We start from the raw sequence: 20280 nt of genomic DNA, 5'->3' as shown, positions 1-20280 counted from the left end.
TTTGGACCCCAACTGGGTCTCTCTACCACCTTCAGAAGTTGCCTCAGCACCTTGATGGTCATAATAAACTTACTTATATAGTTTCTATACACTTAGCTCGTTAGAAGAATATCATAAATCTTGGATATAGTGCAAGTAATCTTACTGTCACTTCTACTATGATTATATTTCCATTGATAAAGAAATGAGCAGTATATGAAAGATATCAATTCATCATTAACATCATCATGCACATGCAGATATTTATAAAGGAATGGATCTTCAACTTCTTTTATTAATGAATCAACCTTAGAACAATTCACTAAGACAATGTCTTGGGTTGTAAGAGTACAAAGCCAAAATAACCAAAATACACAGGTTTCAACCTTGTTCTACCCTTTGGACCCCAACTGGGTCTCTCTACCACCTTCAGAAGTTGTCTCAGCACCTTGATGGTCATAATAAACTTACTTATATAGTTTCTATACACTTAGCTCGTTAGAAGAATATCATAAATCTTGGATATAGTGCAAGTAATCTTACTGTCACTTCTACTATGATTATATTTCCATTGATAAAGAAATGAGCAGTATATGAAAGATATCAATTCATCATTAACATCATCATGCACATGCAGATGTTTATAAAGGAATGGATCTTCAACTTCTTTTATTAATGAATCAACCTTAGAACAATTCACTAAGACAATGTCTTGGGTTGTAAGAGTACAAAGCCAAAATAACCAAAATACACAGGTTTCAACCTTGTTCTACCCTTTGGACCCCAACTGGGTCTCTCTACCACCTTCAGAAGTTGTCTCAGCACCTTGATGGTTCGTCCTGGCACCCTATGATTCACCATCATCCTTTTGTGCCCATTCTCCTTTTTTCATGAGTCTCAGCTCATCCTTAGCTCCAATCTAAATTATCACAAGCCCCCAAGCATCCTTTCACTCAACTCCTTCACAACATTCACTTCACACTTCCTTACACCTTTGTTTGTGAGCTTGGTTGTATTATAGAATTGTTAGTTTTGTTGATCTAAGTTTCTCCTTCCTCCATCATGTCACTCATCTATTTATACAAGTTGTTCCTCATGTCGTTTAACAATTTTTCTCTTTCACATGAGTTGTCTCTCCCTTGTATGTTGGACACCTTTGGCAAGGCTAACTCGCCATTCTTCCCAATGCCATCATTATACACTTATCGTTTGCACAATCTTCTCCATGTCATCCCTCTACAGTCAGATAACATGCATTTTATTGGTCATTTGTTCCAACCCGCCCATCGCTTGCATCATCGTGGAACCAAGATGACATGGGCCTCAGTTGGTCATTTAGGGACATGACCCACCTCTTGTTCCATCATGGCACCGTCCTCTCATCCAACATGCCCCTGGTTGACCTCCTCTCATCATTTAAGCTCTTTTCTAGGGGAATTTTCGCCTACACCTTGGTTTGCTCATTTTTCCTCTTATGAACAGATCTTTGACATTTTTACCCATTTCTTAGCAAAGTACAGTGCTCGGTCACTCACATCCATTATGCCAGTAATTTGTCCACATGCTCCCAATGGAATACCCCCATGACAATTTTTTGACTCCTCATGTTGGCATGCCCTTGCCCAACTACCTTTTTTCGTCACAAATTATGCACTGGAGATGTTTCCCAAGGCACACACATTGGTTAAAGGTGTGCCCAATTGCGAAGTGCTATAACCACTTTTCAAAAGAGAATATGTCTCATCCTACATAGCCTACTCCCATTCAGGGTGTCCTATTGCATAATAATTCTAATATACACAGGCCATCAATGCAATTCTAACATGCTACATTCCACTATGAGTTTGTAAGTGTGATGAAACAACACCAACAACTAGTCTAATGGCATCAAATGTTTAGTAACCCACTAGGGTAAGAAAGAAGTTGGTGAAATGATAATAATTAACACTAATAATGATTAAACTATTAATAATTATCACCCTTATATTAATTATTAAACTTCATTACTATAATTTCAATTATTAATAATATTTCTCCAATTTAATAAAATTTATGATTTATTAATTCTCTTTAATTATTAAAATAAATTAGGTTAAACTAGTCGACTCTTTCAAATTTCATTTCCATCCATTCCATATTAATTTCTATCTTTTCTCGCTCTTCTCTGTAAGAATTGGTCCTGATGATGAGTCTTATTATAGACTCGAAACGTCGACACAAAAATGGCTACTATGGAATTAATTCTGAACACTAATGATACTCATGATATTGACTTGTTTTAGATTCTTGAACACCCTTCTCAATTCTTTTGACTTACCCTTGGTTGGATGAAATTGAGGGGCCCATGATTTTCAAACCCTGGCAAGAAATTTCAATTTGTATACTCTTGTAGGTTCTTGGTGGAGTTCTCTTTTTCTTAGTGACTTCAAATTTGGAGGTAAGCAAAGAGACCAATTTTGTTCCTAATTACATCTGTAGAATTTAACCAATAATTATCATTTAAAGATACGTTGAATTCTCTTCTTTTCCATTGCCACAAATTTGAATATTTACATTAATAAACTTACCATTTTAGAAAAATTGGAACTGTCATGAACACATTCCTGGAAAAAAAAAATGTTTCTTTACTATATATATATATATATATACATATAGATAGTGTGTGTATGTGTGTATCATTTAAATGTTGTACAAGATGTATATGAACCTCAAGAAATGGGAATGGTTTTAGTAATATATAGTCTCCTTCTTCTTCTTACATTAACGCTTGGTTGTCAAATGTCTAGCTTATTCTCACACTCTAGACCCGAAACTAAGCTCCACGAACTATGTTATATGAGTTTTGGGTGCAAGTGTAACTCTTACTTGCAGATGGTTATTATATGTCACTATAATAGATTGCTTCGTTCTTAGAAATTACTATAACTCTATTCTACCTTTAATCCTAAGTCCTCTATCCTATAACATAAATCAAGGGTCGCTTTTCCATTGCATGGTTATACCTATACTATTAACCCACTTTAGAAATAATATAGCGCATTTGTTTAATGGATGGTACAGTTGGAAATTCAAGACCAAGCTCTCACCTAGGGACCATCGCCTAGATATAGGGTTAAAAATTCACCAGTAACCCCATCCACTTGGCCATCATGTGATCTTCACATGGTAGCATCGGTTTGAGAATGTGTAGATGGTGGAGATTCATTGAAATGATCCAAGGGTAGAGACACCTTCTTGAACTATTAACCCTAATTGTTCAGGATCATTCTCTCCTTTTTCTCATTATTTGTTCGATGGTTCCATTTCCATTCCATTCGAGTCTTCGCTGAATGCCACCAGAAGGTTTTCCATAAGCCCTGGTCCTTGTATTTCTAGTATCTGTAATCTTCCTTTGGTATGCATCAATGTCTCCGTCTATAGTTTGTTGCGCTCAAAATCTAAGATGTTAGCATCTAGATTCTCCATTTCATTTTTGGATTTGTGGTGTCTTCTTCATTTCTCTACTTAGATCTAAGGCATTGGCGAGGTTAATTTTTTTTGGCAATCTGCCCTCTATTTATTTCCATTTTCTTTTAAAGTTTCAAGCCCTCCTAAATCAGACGTATAGGATAAGTCTAACTGTTTTTCTCTGGTCTCTTGTGATCTGTATTTGGTTACAAGTTTGGTTTGTGGCCAAGTCTATTTTCCTCATACTCTGGGTTCCTAAGTCAAATCCTTTTGGGACCAATGAGCTCGCTCGCTACCAGACTTATTTCCAATTTTCCAGAATTAGTTCTCACCTCTTTTTATTCACAGGTATGATCTGTACAAGAAACATACTTGTGTTTAATTGTTTTATAAATAGTGTTGGTTGAGATACTAATTTATGTTTGTGTACATAATTTCCCCATAGAATGGTGCCTCGACCCGGTACCGGAAAGAAAGGGATTATACCAGAAATCAGTAAGATGTATTTTTTTTCTTTACCTTCCATTACATCTCTTCGCAATGTTGACTAAGTGAAAATGTTTTCTTTGAAAATATCAGTGTAAACAAATTTTTATTTACACAGTTAAGGCATTGGTTATAATGAACCTTCTCTTTGCATAATTTATTTTTGGTTTAGAATAACCCCTGTACTAATTCATATACTAAAGCGTTTTGATGTTTTTGGCACAGGGTGAAAAAATATTAAAGACATTCACTGCCAGGTATGCCCCTTCCATATACCTTGCTCACTTCCATTCCATAATTATTTCCCTCTCCATTTTTGGCTTACCTGTCTCTTTCAATATTTTGGTTTGCATGTATATGGAAGTGCATTTTGTTTTTATGCACTATACTTAAAGAATTCTTCAATCACTAATTCAGGCTTCCGACATGATAGGTTTGTCTCAATGGATCCCCTCATTCACTGGTTGACACCTTTAGTGCACCATGAATCATGAGCTTCACATTTTATTTGGCTTGGTTCTATGTATTTTATTGCCGAGAGATGGCACCATGGAAAATTTTAGGGGCTAATGTTTGCCCAGTGGGCTAATTTTCCATGATTTTTCCACAAAAAAGATTCGCCAATTTCCAATTTTATAAAAGACGATTCGCCCAAATTTTAGAATATAAAATTATTTTACCTTAAAAATCGCCAACATTATATAGAGACTATATATAAAATAATTATAAATTTGAATAATTTTACAAATATATCAATAAACATTTATAATTTGCATATTAGGGATTAATGAGATTCGCCAATGTTTTAAACTTCAAAAAAAATTTCCATCCTTAAAATTTTCCTTGGATGGCACCCTTTGGTCCATATCTTCTCACAGCAAGGAATTTTGAGTTTAATACTTAACTGGATATTGGCTCTCCTCATCTCTGTTGTAGAACAATTTTCTAGTAACTCTAGATTGTGACTTATAACTTATCTTGTAATACTGGTGAAATTTCCAGAGTGGGTAATCCAGGTGGATGTTGGTAGCCACCCTCCTATTCCACCTCGACCCCCACCACTGTCTCTTTTAGTTTTTCATTTTCCTTAATTGTAACACAATTTACTATTTTTGGTAGATTTTCGGATCATGAACTTCCAGAGCCGTTTTGATGCCCTAAATGACATTTTTTGGGAAAACCAGGGCCATCTTGGGTCATATAATGATGTTTTCCACTCAGAAGTTGTGTTCCTCAGATAGATATTTCTAATGAGCTATTGTGCACGTTAAACAAAGATCGTATGCCTAAGTTACGAACCGAGGAAGTTGGTGTACCAATTTACGCAAACAGGGCCCATAGTTTTAGTGCTTCATCTCCTAGGGTTAGGTTTTTTTATGTTTAGGGTTTTCCATTGTTTCACAATAATAAATAGGCCTTTGAGCCTCATTTGAACACAGTTCAGAGGCATGTAGCCTCCACATCTCTTCTCAGAGAAAAGCTTCAATCGCCCTAGCCAGCCTTATTTCCATTATGTTCGTAAGCATATTTCAGAACTTGATATTAATGAAATGAAGAGTTATTTCTACTGCATCTCTATATTTATGGTTATATTTGTAATTTGTCACATTCTTGTTTAAGCTCACATCAAGGGAATTGAAACCCACAATATTATATGTTATATAATACAATTTTTTTTTCTTCACAATCGCTTTTTGTTAACAGTAAGCCACAATATTTGTTTTCCATGAAAAATTCTATCTAATTTACATGCCACCTAGAAATTCAATATGTGATTATATTGCAAGGAGAAAGATTATATGTACATGAATTATTTCTTTGTTTTGTTCCACTGCAGTTGAATTTCTCTGATATATAGATATATTTTCTTCTAATTCTGGACTACCAATAGCCGGTTTAGGACAAATTTGATCTTTCTCTGCAATTGCGTCTTGTTTTGAATCAAGATGTTTCCATATTTTTGTATTTAAGAATATTCATTCTGTAAGATAGTTATTCTTTATTACCTAGAACTTGTCACGCATTAGTGAAAAGAACTGTGAAGCTCACGCAATCACTCCAATTCTTAAGGAACTTATTTCTTATACTCTGAGTAGTTTCTATCACTAGTCCTAACTTCAAATTCATTGGTTTATTTTCTTGGTGAAAATATGTTCCATCCAATAGCAGACATGGTCCTGGATAATCTATATAGGAATCTATTTTCAATTCTTATCATATCTCAGATAATATCTATATTGTGGAGGACATGGTCATATTTTATTTAGATAGCTGGTTCTTTCTTTTTGACATTCACCCCCATCAAATCCTATTGCTAAGATTTCCAATATGCTTATGGTGAGGATTCCATCAACTGTTGCGCGAGCCAAGCATATTAGTTTTTGGTTTCTAAATTTATTCTTCTTTTTAACAAGGATAGTTTCATAGGCTTGTCTCCCAGCTATAAATTATAGGTCAAGTGTTAGGATTGACTCGGTTTCCATAACCAGTATAGCCTCATAAGGCGAACAATACCATCTCATGAGGTGACTATAAGGATGGGGTTTATACGAGAACCCTCCTCTACGCACTCCTTATTAGCATATCAGGGTTCATCCCTACGAGGAGTAAAGCACTCTCATTAGAAATCGAATTTGTTCCATGCTACCCCATCTACAAATAAAAAAGGGTCTATAATTTTTTTCAACAGATAATTTAATCTGGTCTTGCCTAGGGACTAGAACCCACAATTTCTTCCTATTTCTATCATACCCAAATAGGTTTAATAAATATGATCTTTAATTATGACAAATATTGCGTAAAAGTTTCCCATCAAAATTCCAAATAATTGTGGATATATTTATCTCTTAACCCGAATAGTTTATCCTAGAAACCACTATCTAATGCATGTATAATGAAATGCTAATGTCAACATAATGATCATAGAAAATAATATTTACTGTATATGTATTAACAATAAGAGTGGATGAAACTCGATACAGTTTATATCCATCATGTAACTACTAGATCACATATTTGATCAATTCGCACAATACTTATATACCAAACCTATGTATAAACAAAACCAAACCTAAAATAAATTATCACACGGTATCTTCTCATTCTTCTACTGATATCTCACACATTTAATTAATTCTTAGAACTAATTATGCACAAAATTTGTATACTAATACTAAACAAAATTTCTAACTGTGTACTATCTGGAAAATCCACCTGGGAGAACCACTTTCCACCCAACCACAAATTGTCACCACCAGTTCCCCCCAAGCTGAGATATCATTTCCATGGAATCAACAACCTCTCCTGATTCTAGGTAATGTGCTTTTATAAATTACTTCCCTAGCATTATTTTTCCTTAGTGGCCTCCCGCTTTTCATGGGCCTTCCAACCCACTAACCTAGGCTTTCTTTTGTTTTCTTTTTTGAAAATAGAATTTTCTCCTTTTCCTTAAAGCTCGCCTTTCTCTCCTGCGATGCTTTATTCCACGTTCTCTCAGTGTTTTTCTACAACTGGGGGATTTATTTTCTCTCCTAGTGGGTTCAACAAACCAACAAGGTGTTGGTGTTCCACCTTTACTTGTTGACATTCTAGGAATTTTGCTAAGTATTCTTCCACCTCCTTTTTCATGCCCAGCCAAAAAAATTCTCCCCTTAATACTGTTGTCTTATTTTGATATCCAGGATGGCCTACATATGGTTTCTTGTGATGTTCATCTAGTATTTTTTGTTTTAGAGCACTCACATTGGGAACATACAATGTATTTTTGTAAGTTAGCAGTTTTTCAAAATTCTCAGCATATCCTAGAATTTCTGTTTGCTGCAATTTTTGTTGAATTTCCAGATATTTTGGATCTTTTTGTATTGAATTTTTAATCTACTCCAAAAAATCCATACTAACACTGCTCATAGATATCCCCATCAAAGCATGTGCATGTTTTCTTAAGGCATCTACTATTTTATTTTCTTTTCCTTTTATGTGTTTAATATCAAAATCAAACTCACTAAGGAAAACCAGTCACCATGCCTGCCTAGCATATAGATCCGGTTGGCTGAAAAAAGATATTTCATGTTGATATGATATGTCACCAAAGTGAATTTTTTTCCTAACAAGTAGTGTCTCCACATATTTAGAATATGTATTACTACTACCATCTCCAAGTCATATACAACATAATTCCTTTCATGTGTTTTCAACTTCCTAGACTCATAAGCTACTACTAAATTTTCGTGCATCAAAACTCCCCCAAGCCCTTCCAAACAAGCATCAATGCAAACAATGAATTCTTGGTTTGGATCTGTAATTTTTAGTATAGAAGCTATTGCCAGTAATAGTTTTAATTTTTTAAAACTTTCTTAACATTTTGTTGTCCACTCAAGCTTTATTCCCTTATTTTGCAAGGATGTAATAGGATAATCCAGTTTAGAGAATCCTTCTATAAATCTTCGATAATATTCTATGATTCCCATAAATGAGCAGACAACTGACACATCCTTAAGTGTGGGTCAATTTAAAATATCGCTAACCTTCTCAGGATCAACAGTCAGTCCCTCCTTTGAAATGACATGACCCAAATAATATATTTTGTCTTTATAGAACTCACATTTGCTAAGTTTCACATATAGCAGATGTTATCTTAAAGTTTGTAGCACTAATTTAAGATGTTATTTGTGTTGTTCTTCATTCTTGGAATACACTAAAATATCATCTATAAAAACCAGCACAAATTTATCAAGGTATTTATGGAGTACATTTTTCATTAAACACATAAAGGTTGCTTGTGTGTTTGTAAGACCAAAGGGTAACACTACAAACTCGTAGTGATTGTATCTAGTTATAAAATACGTCTGATTTAATATCCTCCTCTTTTATTCACAGTTGGTGGTAACCAGTTCTTAAATCAATATTTGAGAATATGGTTTCTCCCCTCACTTGATCAAATAGATCGTCAATACAAGGCAACCAATATTTATTTTTTATTGTTAACTTATTCAATTGTCGGTAATCGATGCACATTCTAAATGTGCCATCATTTTTCTTGACAAATAATATGGGGGATCCCCATGGTGAGACACTGGGTCTAATATAACCCTTATCTAACAGTTCTTGTAATTGCATCTTCAGTTCTAATAGCTCCGATATACTCATTCAATAAGGAGATCTAGATACTAGAGTGGAACCTATTACTAGATCGATGGAAAAAATTATCTCTCTATGAGTAGGTAACCTTGTGATTTCCTCTGGAAAAAGATCCTAAAATTCACTAATAATTGGAAATGTCTTGAAATTTCCTTTTTTTGTTTGTTGTTTATTTATTTCCACTTGCACCATGTTTAATTGACACACTTTTCTTCCACTCATTTTCAAATGTAAGCAAATATTTGTCTGATTGATATTGATTTTGGTATACCTTGAATTAACTGGGTTTGTCCATCTTGACTCATATAAATTACTATTTTCTCAAAGCATTTTATAATCGCTCCATGTTTCTATAACCACTCCATGCCTATTAACACACCATAGGACCCTAAAGGGAGAATATTTAAATTTATTTCTATAAAATAGCTATTTAAGTTCATGAAACATTGTCTTACTTCACTTGTTACCTTTCCTTTTGTACCTGTTGCTAAGTGTACCAACCATGCAGTCTTGATTTTTTCATATTTTAATTGACATTTTTCCACAAGTTGGGGACTAATGTAACTTAAACTAGCCCCTTAATCAGTGAAAACATAAACAATTGGTTTGAGATGGTACCTTCAATATCAATCATGGTAGATTGACGTTCATCCTATCTTTCTTCCAACATGACAACGATATTAGGAATGTTTATGGCAACGTCATTCACTGTTGTTACCTCGTCAACAACTTCAATATTCTAAATGGATCTCAGAGTGTGCAGGAAGTCTCTCAATAAGGGTGGTTCACCACACCCCCAACACTTTAGTGGTTCTCCCTCCCTGCCACCACTAGACATTTTACTGTTAAGGTCTATGGGTTTGGACCCGGTCTGAGACTGTGCTGGTTGATATACATTGCCCTTGTTGAATTTCTTCTACTGATGATATTTTCCAAAGTTCTTAACATATGTTAGTTTTTGTCCTTTTTACCCCAATGAGTTTTATTTTATTTATAAGGTGCTAGTAAGTCGTTAAAAAAACATTGTACCTTGGCTTTCTTCTCTTTAATATAAGGAACATACCTCAGCAAATTGGTAAATTTTGCCACCAAAACCTCCATTTTTAGTTGTCCCAACCTTAACTCATGAAATTCTTTGGTGTCAACATCATAGTATATTTTAGTCACACATCGATATTTAAACTATATTTGGAATTCCTCCCACAAATATTTCTTTTTTCTCGAAGGTGTTGTCACTGACTGCAAAAATTGTTTTCAACTAACCAAAGTATAAAATAACACAAGAGTTTTCAGCCATCTGACAAGCCACAGAAGCCCTCAAAACTAAATTGAACCCCCTCCAATGGATATTTCTCATAATTATCTTTCCAATGGTATATGGAACTCCTCAAATGGACTCCAGAATCAAAACCTAGAGCAGATTGAAGTTACCCTTGAAAAACCATAAGACAAGGAGAAAATACCTAAGGTTAAAATCCTGGGTCTCGGCATCTTGGCAATCTCGCCAATTGGAGGTCTCGATGGTCTGTAAATGACCACTATAAAGAAATTTTGGGGAAAGAAGGTTGACATTGCAAAATGTCAGGGAATGCCTCAAAAAACGTGACAAATAAAACCAACGAAAAACCAAGGGCAAGACTAGGCCTTTTTCTCTCTCCTCCAACGGGACACATGGCAATGTAACGTTAGCTTTGATACATGACACAAAGAGGTGCATGATTGGTTGCGATAAGGGACAAGGGGAAATTGACATCAGCGTGAGGTGGTAGTACAACGGACACGTGGCATGTAGATTCGGCATTTTGAGGGGTCATAAGGGGCCAAATCATAGCAACACGTGTCACCACTCAAAGTTGACACGTGGCAGAGTGATGACGTTACTAATTGGAGATCGATGTTCGTAGGATGAGGCATGTTGTTACATCAAACTTAAAACCCCAATGGTGATCTGCCGATAGAGGGTCTTTGATACAGGGGCGAGCCCGCGGTCACAAAAAGAGCCAAGGAACCAAGGGCTAAGCACAAAGGGTGATCGGTGATTAAAAGTTTCATGAGGATGCACCAAGGACATGGATAGGAAATCACCGATTTTATGGCCTCCGATATGTGGGCTAGCGCACGGTTAAGAAGGACTTCACGAACCAGGGGTAGAGAATAGTTTACAAAGGAATGATATCCCCGAAAAGAGTCTAAAGGCCTTAATGCCTTAAGGGTAAGCTCCTAGTCATGGCCCCCGGTCATATGAGAAGAAATGAAGAAAGGGCTTAAACCAAAGGGGGCCAAGGGAGATCGGGACTCGCTATTTTGTTACTCCTTTCAGAGTAAAAGTCTTGATGCAGTAAAGTCCCAGTAGTATGGTACAAAACTCTGAATGCATATGGGTCTACAGCTGCAGAATTAAATGAAGGCATGGAGAAGCGGTAAATCAATATGGGGGGCTCAGGAAGACTTAATGGCTCAGCTTGGAGCTCCACTTAGTCATACAATGAAGTACTATTAGGAAAATCTCCGCTTTTTCTCTGTGACAATCCACCAAAGTTGATCGCTACCAACTCCAGTGAGTAGTGAAGTCCAGCAATTAAGGCGAAAGCGACAAGAATCGACCGAGCAACTAGAGGAACACACTGTGGCAGAACACATGGCCTAATCAAGGGCCTTCATAGGAACAATAGAAGGATATTTTCCTCAATCATCTTTCAGTTTTGCTTATTTCTGTTTATTTTGTAATTTTTGTTTACTTTCAAGAAAGGAATCAAATCCTTGGTAATCATTTTAGGTAGCACAACTATCGCACGCCAAGACAGGTAGTCTATCAGAAAACTGGCCCTTGGCTAAGATATTTTGTAAATGATTCATATCTACCCCACTCCTAATAAATAGGAGAAAGAGACACTTAATAGAGGTTTTGAAATTTTGCACCCGGAGTGGTCCAAATTCTATGATTCCACTTTGGTTCTAATTTTTTTTCACGAGGGACTCGAGTGATGTATGGCTAAATGTAATGGAATGGTATATTAGACTCATTTTGAGGATTAATGAAACTATTGGTGATTCCAGTCATGGTTGTAAGTAGTATATTTTCCCCTCTATAAATATCATTTCATGTATCTTTCTCTTCTATCGAAATTGTGTAATGAAGTTCCCGACCTTATTCTCTCATGGTTATATGTATGGTGCTAAGTAGTAACAGTGTGTTATTTAAATATTTACTTATGTACCTTTAAGAGAACAGATTTACATATGTTGATTAGTGATAAGTGTATCCATGAGCTATAGAACATGAAACCTTAATTCGTGCTCTATAATTGCTGTCATTCCATCTCTTCTTCCTTCCATCATCCTATCAAAACATTGTTGAATAGGATTTTGTGTTGTTTACAGACCTATGCATCTATTTCCTTCCTTTCTCCCCACCTCTTCACCTTTACTACAACTCCACTATTAAGTTGCTCATTGTTTTGTGTCAACCATCAAAACAAGACATTCCTCCTTGAGATTAGCACGATTCACCCCTTGTATTTAGATCCATGTACCTTCTTGAGTTCAACTTGAGTTCACCTTGATGAAAGACTATTGAACCAATTCCCCCTTTATTTTCCTTTAAAACTACAAGACAATTGGAGTGCAACATAATCCCTCAAATAATCCTAAATGCACTTCTCTCTTTAAGATGTCCTAGGCACTAGTCTACAATCAACCAAGAGGTTGTCTTTAGGAATTTTTCTATATCTCCTGAAGTGCTTGTGCTATAGGTGCTAGAAAAAGAGACAACATCTTTTTGGCACCATTGTCGAGGAACGTGTTAGAATATTTTCCTGGGGTATGAAAAATATTTACATTCCCTCTATTAGGTGAGCAAGGTAAGTGTAGGTTGAAGATCTCTCACCTTCGTGACTCCTCTATTTCAATTTTATGGTAAACATCTTGGTGAATCGACTCTCTATATCTCTATTTGATCATCCAGGCTTTCAAGCAGCCTCATACTCGCTTTGATGCTAAAGCACCCGAAAAATTTCCCTACCTTTCAACTTGAGATCACTCACCTAGGAAGGTTTTCAAAATGGCCATTCCTACATTCCTAGCCAACAAATTTGCCCCACTAGATTTTTATTCTATTGCTGGTTATCCCAATCATGTCCCTTTCTTTAATGAATGGAATACTTATTTTCCTAGATTCAGTGGTAACATAGATAAAAGGCTAGACCAACACCTTAAGGATTTTCATGAATGCACAGAACAACAGGGTATTATTTTTGAAGATGCGCAAATGAAATTGTTCATGTACTCTTTAGAAGACGATGTTAGAATTTGGTACAGAAAAATACCTCTTGGTAGCATATTTTCCTTAAAGATTTTTCACATAGCATTCAATCATTATTGAAAAAGATTATATCCTCTGGATGTTATGTTTGAAGATTGTTTTGCATATTGAAATGATGAAATTTTCCTGAGGTTGATGACCCTACTGAAGATGTTTGTGGAGCTCTGCTCCAAGAAAACATATACTCGCATCAAGAATCATCACCCAATGACCAAGAAAGAGAAGAATGAGACGTCATAGAGCTACAAATAAACCCTCAAATCTCTCATTCAACCAAAATTGACGATTCTCCTTCTTATGATCTATATGAATCTGATGGAGATTCAAGTGATGCAAAGCCACAAAAATCCCAGTCATGGGAAGCTGCATAAGAAGAGGAGGCCCGCCAGGAGGTCAACAAAGAGCTTCCAATCCATGATTCACATCCTTCACCTCCAGAACAAGTTCAAGAACCTCCTCCAATTTATGATTCATAATATTCAGAGGAGGATGAGATGGTTACGGATGTTCAAAGGGAGTGGTTTACTAGAAAGTGGGGAGAAGGCTTCCAGTACCAAGATTTCCTTGAAAAATCTAAGGCTGAGGAGCTTAACATTATTTGTGGTTGCCCTGACCAAAAAGATATTGGTCAACAAACATTTCATGAAAATAAGGTAGTTGCAAATTTTTCTTGTCAATTATATGACCCTATAGTTGATTACATGAGCACATTCTTTGGTCATCAACAAAGCTTTTTTTTGGAGTATGCATCAAGTTTTTCATTTCAAGATTTTCATGGTGTGTGCTTATTTTAATTTTAAAATTTTAGCAATAGGGAGGCATTAGGTCTAGCACCCAAACGCTGACCTGGTTCCATTGGAGGGTTGAACTCACTTAATTGAATTGATTCCATATACATAAGTAGAAGTTGTATATAAATAAGCTCACTAGCTGAGCATTTAATTTTCAGTTGTTATAATTTATATTTCAGCATTTCAGCTTGATGAGGAAAGGACTCCCTGCAAACAAAGTTCCATGGAGATTTTTTGGTTATATAAGTGCAATATAATTTTTAAATCCATGCCCAATGGTGACGGATATTGGTCTGCAACTTCTCAACACCTTGTCAGCGTGACATTGTCCCCAATTAGAGCCAATGTTGTCACTCACTGCAAAATTTCTTTTCAGCTAACCAAAGTACAAAAGAATAGAAGAGTTTGCAGACATATCCTAAGTCACAGAAGACCTCAAATCTAAATTAGACCCCTTCCAATCGATAGTGCTTGGAATTAGCTTTCCAACAATATATGGAACTCCTCATATGGACTTTGGAAACAAAAGCTAGAGTAGATTGATGTTACCCTTGAAAAACTAGAAGACAAGGAGAAAATGCCTAGGGGTAAAATCTTGGGTTCTGGCATATTGGGAACCGCACAAACTATAGGTCTTGGTGATCTATAAATGACCACAATAAATAAATTGTGGGGAAAGAGAGCGATAGTCCAAAACACCGGGGAATGCTTCAAAAAATGTGACAAAGAAAATCAACAAAAAACCAAGGGCAGGTCCAGACCTTTTTCTATCTCCTCCAACGGGTGCGTGGCAACGTAAGATTGGCTCTGATACATGATACATGTTGGTGCATGATTGGTTCCGATAAGGGACACAGGGCAATTGACATCAACATGACGTGGTAGTATAGTGGCAACATGGCAAGCATATTCGAATTTTTGAGTGGTCATAAGGGGCCAAATTAGGACAACACGTGTCACCACTCACAAGGTGACACGTGGCAGGGTGATGATGTCACTAATCAAATAAGTGTTCACAGGATGAGGCATGTTGTTACATCAAAGTTAAAACCTCAATTATGATCTGTCGATAAAGGGTCTCCGATACAATGGCTAGTCCGCGATCACATAAAGAGCCGAGGAACCAAGAGCTAAGCACAAAGGGTGGTCAGTAATCGCAAGTTTCAGGAGAATGCGCCAAGGATATGGATAGGAAATTACCATTTTTCTAACCTCTAATATGTGGGCTAGCGCACGATCAAGAATGACTTCACGAACCAGGGGTGGAGAATAGTTTATAAAGGAACGATAGCACTAGTGGGAGTCTACAGGCCTTAGCGCCTTAAGGCTAAGCTACTAGTCATGGCCCCTAGTCATATGAGATGAAATGCATAAATTGGCTAAACAAAGGGGGCCAAAGGAGACCGTGACTCTCTATTCTATAACTCCTTTAAGAGTAAAATTCTCGAAGCAGTAAAGTCCTTGTAGTATGGTACATAAATCTGAATGCATATGGGTCTGCAACTGCAGTATTAAATGAAGGCATGGAGCAGTGGTAAATCAGTATGGGGGGGCTCAGGAAGACTTAATGGCTCAGCATGGAGCTCGACTCAGTCATACAATGAAGCAATGTCAGGACAATCTTTGCTTCTATTCTGTGACAAGCCACCGCAGTTGATCATTACCAACTCTAGAGAGTGGTGAAGTCAGATAGTTAAGGCGAAAGAGATGGGAACCAGTCGAGAAGCTAGAGGAACACATTATGGCAGAGATGTGGCCTGATCAAGGGCCCTCATAGGAACGATAGAAGGATATTTTCCTCAACCATATTTTAGTTTTGCTTATTTCTATTTATTTTGTAATTTATGTGTATTTTCAAGAAAGGAATCAAATCCTTGGTAATCATTTTAGGCAATAGAGCTATCAGACGCTGAGATAGCTAGTCTATCGAACAACTGACCCATGGCTGAGATATTTTGTAATTGATTCAAATATCCCCCTCTCCTTATAAATACAGGGTAGAAACACTTAATATAGGTTCCATAATTCTGCACCCGTAATGGTCCAAATTCAGTGATTCCACTTTGGTTCTAATTATCTATTAATGAGGGACTCAAGTGATGTATGGATAAATGTAATGGACTGGTATATTGGACTCATTTTGAGGATTAATGAAACTCTTTGGTGATTCCAATCATGGCTGTAAGCAGTATGTTTTCCCCTTTGTAAATCTCATTTCATGTATGTTTCTCTTCTACTGAAATTGTGTAATGAAGTTGTCGGTCTCATTCTCTCATGGTTATATGTATGCTGCTAAGTAGTAACAGTACCTGTGTTATTTAAATATTTACTTATGTACCTTTAAGAGCACAAATTTACATATGTTGATTAGTGATAAGTGTATCCATGAGCTATAGAACATGAAACCTTAATTCGCGCTCTACAATTCCTATCATTCCATCTCTTCTATCTTCCATCCTTCTGCCAGAACATTGTTGCTTAGGATTTTTTTTTGTGTTTAGCCCTATGCGTCTATTTCCTTCCTTTCTCTCCTCCTCTTCACCTTTACTACAACTTAAATATTAAGTTGCTCATTGTTGTGTGTTGGCCATCATAACAAAACATTCCTCCTTGAGATCAATCGATTCACCCCCTATATTTGGATCCATGTACCTACTTGAGTTCACCACAAGTTCACCTTGATGAAAGACTATTGAACCAAGCACCCCTTTATTTTCCTTTAAAACTATGTGACAATTAGAGTGCAACATAAGCCCTCAGATAAACCAAAATGCACTTCTCTCTTTAAGATCTCCTAGGCACTGGTCTACAATCAACACAGAGGTTGTCTCTAGGAAGCTTTCTATATCTCTTAAAGCACTTTTTCTACATGTGCTAGAAAAAGCAACAACATAAGGTACGCACACTTTTGGCATTTTTCCACTAGAGAGAAGCTTTGCCTTGCAGTTGATAGATGGCCAATCTAGCCTTTAGATTACTATCATACTCATAGACTTGAAAATACTTGGTCATGTTTAGGAGCCAAGCCTCTACATCCTCCTCCTTTTCCCCATCAAAAGTAGGAGGTTTTATCTTCCGAAACTCCCCTTGCGGTTCCATCCTCCTCTTTGTCTTATGTGCTTTTGGATAAGTCCTATCAGAATCACCTCTGCTTTCAGACTTCTTCGTCGCCGCCTCAACATGTGTTCTTTTTGGTACTTCAGGTTCATTTGCTCTTTGACTAGACTTTTCCATCAATTCTCTTATCATTATTTCTTTCTCTTCACTATCTTTTAGCAAGCATTCATTACTGCTTCTGAGACGAGCCAACCCTTGTTGCAATTCTTCGATAACATTCATAAACTGAGAGGTTGGTGGGGTACTTTCATTCCCCAACTCGACGTATAATTCTTCACCAAATATAATGGCTGGAGCATAATTTGTGGCCATTATGTTGTCAGTTGCTTCACTCAAGTACTTTCCAAACTATACAAATTGTATCAACAACTCATATAAACATATTTCATCTTAATATGATGGTTCCTTTCAAGCCCAATGTTGAAACTGTGGCTCTGATACCATTCTGCCATGAACCCATATATGAATTTTTTTTCTTTACTATATATATATATATATATATATAGTGTGATCTGTGTCATTTCATATCATTTAAATGTTCTACAAAATGTATGTGAACCTTAAGAAATTGAAATGGTTTTTGAAATGGTTTTGGTAATATATAGTCTCCTTCTTCTTACATTAAAACTTGGTTGTAAAATGTCCAGCTTAGGCCCACACTTTAGTCTAGAAACTAAGTTGCACGAACTATGTTATGTGAGGTTAGGGTGCAAGTGTAACTCTTATCTGCAGAAGGTTATTATATGCCACTATAATACATTGCTTCCTTCTTGTATATTTCACCTTTAATCCTATGTCCTCTATCCTATTAGATAAATCAAGGGTCGCTTTTCCATTACATGGTTATACCTATACTATTAACCCACTTTGGAAATAATACAACACAATTTGTTTACTGGAGGGTATAGTTGAATATTCAAGACAAAGCTCTCACCTGGGGATCGTCGCCCAGATATAGGGCTCAACTTTCACCATGTAACTCCCTCCACTTGTCCATCACGTGATCTTCCCATGGCAGCATGCATTTGAGAATGCGTGGACGGTGGAGATTCATTGAAATGATCCAAGGGTGGAGACACCTTATTGAACTACTAACCCTAATTGTTTAGGATCATTTTCTCATTTTCTTCATTCTCTGATTGATGGTTCGGTTTCCCTTCCATTCGAGTCTTCGCTGAATGCCTCCAGGAGGTTTTCCATAATCTCTAGACTTTGTATTTTATGGCACCTATAATCTTTCTCTGGTATGCATCAATTTCTCTGTTTATATTTTGTTGCACTGGAAATATGAGATGTTAGCATCTATATTCTCCCTTTCGTTTTCCGATTCGTGGTGTCTTCTTCGTGGCTTTACTTAGAGCTAAAGCATTTGAGAGGTTAATTTTTTCTTTCCAATCTGCCCTTTATTTATTTCCATTTTCTTTTTAATGTTCAATCCCTCCTAACTTATACGTATAGGATAAGTCTAATTGTTTGGCTTTGGTCTCTTGTGCTTTGTATATGGTTACAAGTGTGGTTTGTGGCCAAGTTTATTTTCCTCGTACTCTGGGTTCCTAAGTCAAATCCTTTTGGGACCAATGAGATCGCTCTCCACCAAAATTATTTCTAGTTTTCCATAATTAGTTCTTGCCTCTTGTTATTCACAGGTATGCTCTATACAGGAAATGTACTTGGGTTTAAACGTTTTATAACTAGTGCTAGTTGAGATACTAATTTATTTTTTTGTACATAATTTCCCCATCGAATGACACCTTGACCAAGTACTAAAAAGAAATGGATTCTACGATAAACTAAGTAAGATATAAATTTTTTTTTCTTTACCTTCAATTACATCTCTATGAAGTGTTGACTAGTGAAAGGGTTCTCGCTGAAAATGTCAGTGTACACAATTTTTGATTCGCAGAGTTAGGGTGTTGACTATAATGAACCTTCTCTCTTCGTTATTTTTTTGGTTTAAAAGATACCCCTGTAATAATTTGCATACTAAATCATTTTGAGGTTTTTAGTACAGGGAGGAAAAATATTGAAGGTGTTCACTGCCAAGTATACCCCTTCCATATACCATGCTCACCTCCATTCCATAATTATTTCCCTCTCCATTTTTGGCTTACCTATCTCTTTCCATATTTTGGTTTGCTTGTATGTGGAAGCGCATTTGGTTTTTACGCCCTATACTTACATAGTTCTTCAATATATAATCCAGGCTTCCAACACGACAGGTTGGTCTCCATTGCGCCCGTCATTCACTGATTGACACCTTCAGTGCACCTTGAATCATGAGCTTCACATTTTATTTGTCTTGGTTCGGTGTACTTTATTGCCAAGAGGTAGAACCCTTTGGTCCCTAGCTTCTCACAACAGGTAATTTTGAGTTTAATACTTAATTAGATATTAGGACTCTTCATCTCTCTTGTAGAGTAATTTTCTAGTAACTCAAGACTGTTACTTATAACTTATCTTGTAATACTGGTGAAATTTCCAGAGGGGAATTGAACCCCTCAATCTTTTATTTTATATAATGCAACTTCTTTTTCTTCACAATCGCTTTTTGTTAACAGTAAGCCGGGGTATTTATTTTGCATGAAAAGTTCTATCAAATTTGCATGCCACCTAGAAATTTAATATGTGATTCTACTGCAAGGAGAAAGATTTTATATACATGTATTATTTCTTTGTTTTGTTCCACTGAACCAGAATTTCTCTCATGTATAGATATATTTTCTTCTAATTCTGTTTTAGGAGTAGCACTAGATTACCAATAGCTGGTTAAGGACATATTTGATCCTTTTATGCATTTGTGTTTTATTTTGAATCAAGATGTTTCTAGATTTTTATAGTTAATATTATTCATTATGTGAGATAGCTATTCCTTAGTACCTGGAACTTGTCACACATTAGTGAAAAGAACTATGTAGCTCACGAAATCGATCCAATTCTTAAGGAGCTTATTTATTATACTCCAAGAAGTTTCCATCAGTAGCCCTAACTTGAAATTCATTAGTT

Source organism: Pinus tabuliformis, chromosome 2_1 (assembly GCF_031772625.1).
Source record: "Pinus tabuliformis cultivar Carrire ecotype Pingquan chromosome 2_1, CPIR1, whole genome shotgun sequence".
Taxonomy (NCBI): domain Eukaryota; kingdom Viridiplantae; phylum Streptophyta; class Pinopsida; order Pinales; family Pinaceae; genus Pinus; species Pinus tabuliformis.
Note: the sequence above shows the minus strand (reverse complement) of the source record.